This window comes from Quercus lobata, chromosome 4, assembly GCF_001633185.2.
Source record: "Quercus lobata isolate SW786 chromosome 4, ValleyOak3.0 Primary Assembly, whole genome shotgun sequence".
NCBI classification, from domain to species: Eukaryota; Viridiplantae; Streptophyta; class Magnoliopsida; order Fagales; family Fagaceae; genus Quercus; species Quercus lobata.
In genome coordinates, this window is record NC_044907.1 from 16,055,363 (window position 1) to 16,061,477 (window position 6,115).

Here is a 6,115-nt window from a genome sequence, read left to right on the forward strand (position 1 = left end):
ATTCTAGGCTCGTGATATGTGGGCTTTGTTTAAACATATATATATATATATATATATATATATATTTAAAATTTGTATGATTGTTACATATATTGACATTAAAGTTATGTGAATTATTTATCACAAAAATTAAATTATCTTAATTAATTTTCTTGTGGGCATTTTATCTAATTTTTTTTAATAATGAATAATCATATTGGATGTTATAAATTGTTAGCAGTGAATATCATTTGCTACATTTATCTTTCAAAACGATGTAGAAGAAATCGGTAATATCTTTTATTTTAATAATTATATACTTCAAATACTTTCTTTAAATGTGAGCAAACTCGTTTCTTTTTTCAATTGTCTAAATAATAAGATAAGTGGGAAAGGAGAAATTTGATCTATTATTATCCTTAAATAAAAAAAAAAAAAAATTAAGATCACTTGACTACAAGGCTCTTTTACTGTTAGAGATATATATTAGACATATTAGCCCAATGTAATAGGCCCAAGCCCATTCCTGCTTGTACTAGTAGTCTAGGGTTTAGTCGCCTATATATACTCATGTTAGGGTTCATTGTAACACAGGAGATTATTGTACTACACTCTCAGATAATAAAGATGTAGCCCTTAAGGGATTCCTCCGTGGATGTAGGCCGTAAGGCTGAATCACGTAACCCTCGTGTTCTCAGTATTCCTCCTCTATGCTTCCTCTTCCGCATCTACTCTAGCATACACACATTAATATACAGACTATTCAATCTTTCTCACACTTTATATTCTTAACATGGTATCAGAGCCAAACTTCGTTCTTGGCATAAAACAAAACATCTCTAGCAAGCAAAGAAGAATATCACATGCACACCACCATCAGAAGTCACGCATGCTTCTCTGCTGGATCTAGACTCCACGGCATCTCGCAGCCACCGTGGCGCAGTGCTGTGTCCAAGATCCACAAACTCAAGCAAACCCGTGACATCAATCCCAGATCTATGCAACTTCAAGCTTCACCTGATGAAACCAACACCACAGACGTGCTCCAAGATCTCCCGCGACCAAAACCCAGAAATCCGGTCACCCGAAGCCTTGCCACGCGCCTCCACGCGCCTCCGTAGCCTCTGGAAAATCTCCCACGCGCCGCCATAGAATCCTGACTTCTAGATCGTATTCTGCGAGCACGCGCCGCCCAATCGGCCTCCTCGTCCGCCGATCTACGAAACCTGCGATTCCGGCTCTCATCTGAGATTACATGCGCCCCCACGCGCTTCCAAGATTTTTGGCTTCTCCTCCACGCGTCGGTAACGCTGTCACGCGCATCCACGCGCCGGAAATCTGCTGCTGATGTCATCTGACGTCATTCGGATGACGTCATCACTCCACGTCAGCAGCCACGCAAGCACATCCACGTCAGCCCTAGTCCACGTCATCAGCCACGTCAGCAGTGTCGTCTCGTCAGCACCACGACTCGGACCGACCCGACCCGGACCACCCGGATCTGACCCGTGAGCACTTTGACTTTTGACTTTTGACCAAAAGTCAAAAGTTCCGAAAGGGCCTATCTTGCTCAGTTTTTCGCGTAGATTCCGATTTTGGCCTTCGTTTCTTCATTTGAAACTCCGAAATTGGACAATTGGCACATTCTTCATTGTGGTTTCTTCAAAGGCATTCTTCAAGGCATCTCCAAGTGATCTTCTCATGCTTATCTAACCTCAAGTCTTCATCGAGCTTCCGTCTTGAGTTTGAGGGAGGGTGTTAGAGATATATATTAGACATATTAGCCCAATGTAATAGGCCCAAGCCCATTCCTGCTTGTACTAGTAGTCTAGGGTTTAGTCGCCTATATATACTCATGTTAGGGTTCATTGTAACACAGGAGATTATTGTACTACACTCTCAGATAATAAAGATGTAGCCCTTAAGGGATTCCTCCGTGGATGTAGGCCGTAAGGCTGAACCACGTAACCCTCGTGTTCTCAGTATTCCTCCTCTATGCTTCCTCTTCCGCATCTACTCTAGCATACACAACATGGTATAACACATCTCGTTGCTAATATATTTAACATTTACTATAAACAAGCTCTATTTGTGCCTAAACTTATAACAATGTTGTAGAATAAGCTGTGAATATTATTGTTTCAACAACTTGCCAGAATGTTGTATAGAATAATGTTGTGTTCCATAAACTGTACATGCAAATGAAAGTTGAAATATAAGTCTTTGCTGAAGTGAGGAAATCCAAACCAATCATTGAAACAAACAAAGTACAAACAACCATTGCCGAAGTGAGAGCTGGGAACTCTTTTCAAGCTTCTTTCTCTTGTTTTGGGCTCTGGGCCCACTGGCCCACAATCTTCTTGTTCAATTTCAAACTTCAAAGCCACCAACCCATAGGCCATAGCCATGGCTACCTCACTATCTCTCTCTCAATTGCTCTCCTCTCTTCTCCCTTCAAAAACAACCCATCCCACCACCACCACCCTCAAATCTCCACTTTCCCAACAAACCACCATTTGGGTGGGTCTCACTAGTGTCCACCACCTTGGACCCCTCAACTCCGAGTTGTTCTTCTTTCATCAACCCAATAGTGTGTCCTGCACTGGCATACTTAAACACCCTTTACTTCAAATCTTGATATAACGTTCAGGTGATAGTGGGTGATAATGAACCGGAAGATAAACTGGTGGACTGGTTCAGGAGAGAGGTGTTGAGGGCTGGTGTGATCCAAGAGTGTAAAAGGAGGAGGTACTTTGAGAATAATCACGACAAGAAGAAGAGGAAGGCACGTGACGCTGCTAGAAGTAACCGAAAATGGTTTGGATTTTTGTCCTCTTTCTGTCTTTTTTTTTTTCTTTTTTCATAAGCAAAGTTATTTACTTTTTGTGGGACTGGTTGGTAGCAGAGAAAATGGGAAGAAAAGAAATGGAAAGAAATATTCTAGCTTTGCGTTTTATGTTAGTTGTACAATATAGTGATTGTTAGAATAATGCTTAAACATAGCTTTTTGGAAAAGAGGTAATTTAATCAACAATACTATGGACTTACTCAATTTCACATGTTAATGTGGCTGATTGTGACTTTGTGAGTGATCGACCAAAAGTGGTGGATCCATATAAGAATGAGCAGAAAGTGTGACCGTATCAATATGTTGTAAAATTGGGTGTAATCTTAGAATTATTGTAATTTAATAAGTGACTTCAAACTCTATTTCCACTTTACTTATGAGTTAAAAAAGAAATAAAAAGGTTTGAACTTTACTTAATAGGGGAACTCTAGACCCACACATAAAGAGGAACCTTACAATAATTGTTTTTTGATAGATAGATAGTGGGTGAGGGTAGAGGGAGAGATGAGGTTCGAATCACAGACATGAAACATCACAAAGAACATCGCAAAGGATGTCATTATGGTTGGCCCTGGCCTTAGAATAATTGTCAAATAAAATTTGAGCTTTTGGGATATGTAGTAATTTATGGTAATTATTCATTTTCAGCATGATTGAAAGATCACAATGTAACCTTAGTTCACCCCCATTGAAGGATGAAGGTGTGTTAGATACTGAAGAACCCGTGATGTTTGATGTAAATTGTATACATGAACGGCTCTATTGTAAGCATAAAGCAATTATTGAGGGAGAGTGAGTTAGCACTGGGCTAAGAATGGTCTCTACTCTCTTGGCTTTGGGGTTATAAACTTTGTTACTGCTTTGATGGACTTGAATTTTGTTTTCCATACAAGTGGAAGCAACATGTAATTCAATAGAATTACAGGCCAAATACTTCTGGTAGTGTTTCTTTTGTTGGGGGGGGGGGGGGGGGGAGGTTTTACTTGCTGCTTTGGATGTGAATATGCAGTCTTCAAGGAAATAAAGCCAAAGTAGCTTTTGTTAAAATATATTCTTTGTGCTGCTAACCCTGGCTGGAGATTGAAATTTTTGACTGTGAGAGTGATTTCAAGAAAGTAGCATCACCCACATGTTTGCAATTCCCATGATTGTGTTTGTAACTGAACTTAAAAGAGTCATGCACAGAGAAGTTTGTAATTATGTGGTACTAGGTGAGAAGATGAATTTCATAATATTCCTTAGGTTGATTAATTACTAGATGCTTCTGTTGTTTACTGTGAAAGTGTTTTAGGGTTTGATAAGTTAACCCTAACACATAAAATATTATTTATATATAAAGTACATGATATTACTGTTTTACCCCTATTACTCATAACACTCCCCCTCAAGCTAGAGATTATATATCATACAATCCTAGTTTGTTACATAATAAACCCAAACGAGTCTTACATAAAGCTTTAGTAAACATATCAGCAATTTGGACTCCTGTAGAAACATATGGAGTAGCAATTACACCATCTTCTACTTTCTCCTAAGTAATATGACAATCTACTTCAATATGCTTGGTTTGCTCATGGAACACAGGATTGGAGGCAATGTAAATTGCTACTTGCTTATCACAATGCATAGTTATAGGCAGTTTCACAACAAATCTTAATTCCTCAAGTAAATGCTTAATCCACATAAGCTCACATGATGTGTGTGCCATAGCTTTATACTCAGCCTCTGCACTAGACTTGACAACAACAGTTTGTTTCATACTTCTCCAAGTAATCATATTTCCTCCCAGAAAAGTGCAATACCCAGTAGTGGATTTTCTATTTGACAGTGATCCAGCCCAATCAGCATCAGTGTAGGCTTCTACCCGTAGGTGACCATTAGCTTTATACAAAAGACCATGGCTTGGATGTGCTTTAAGATACCTCACAATTCGAATAACTGCCTCTCAATGTGGAAGGCGAGGATCTTTCATAAACTGGCTCAAAACACTAACTGCAAATGATATATCTAGGCGAGTAATTGTGAGATAATTTAGTTTACCAACCAAACGATGATATCTCTCAGGATTAGATAATAGCTCCCCCTGATCTTCATACAATTTGACATTAGGATCCATAGGAGTCTCCACTGGTTTAGACCCTAACAAGCTAGTTTCTTCCAAAATATCCAACACATACTTCCTCTATGATAAACTGATGCCTTCTTTAGATCGTGCTACCTCAATACCCAAGAAATAACGAAGTTTACCCAGATCCTTAGTTCGAAAGGAGTTTTGAAGGTATCTTTTCAAATCATCAATACCCTGCTTGTCATCTCTAGTTATTATAATATCATCAACATATACTATCAACAAAAGCTTTCCTCTATCAGAGGTATAAGAAAACACAAAGTGATGAGAATGACAACGTCGCAATCCAAACTTTAACACTACTTCACTGAATTTACCAAACCAAGCTCTAGGAGATTGTTTAAGACCATAGATGGCCTTATGCAACCTACACACTTTTCCAAACTCCCCCTGAGCAACAAACCCAGGTGGTTTCTGAGGAGATTATATAGGAGACACAGGTGGTAGGAGAGGAAGACAAGGAGGAGAACTATCACTAGTAACCGAAGGAGAGAAATAGGACCGAGATTCATCAAATATGACATCAGCACTAATGAAACGACACTAAAGAGTAGGTGAGTAACACCGGTATCCTTTCTGAGTACGAGAATACCCAAGAAAAACACATTTAATGGATCTAGGATCAAGTTTGTCACTCCCTGGACCTAAGATATGAACATAGCACACACAACCAAAGATCTTAGGAGGTAGATGAACAAGGGTGCATCAGGAGAGAGCACAGTATAAGGGATCTAACCACCTAGAACAGTTGAAGGCATACGATTAATTAGGTGACAGGCAATGAGAACAACATCACTCCAATATGATTTGGGAACATGCATATGAAACTTTAAGGCATGAGTGACCTCTAACAAATGATGCATTTTGCGTTTAGCAACACCATTTTGTTGTGGAGTATGGGGGCATGAAGATTGGTGAATTATACCATGATCAACAAAAAATTGAGACAACGATGTATGAAAATATTCACGAGCATTATCAGACCAAAAAATACGATGCGAAGCATTAAACTGAGTCTTTATTTCCATATAAAATGATTTGAAAATTGAGTACAATTTAGACCGTTCTTTCATAAGATAAAGATAGGTGACTCTAGAATAATCATCAACAAAAATGACAAAATATCTAAATCCCAACAATGAGAGAGTGTTTATTGGACC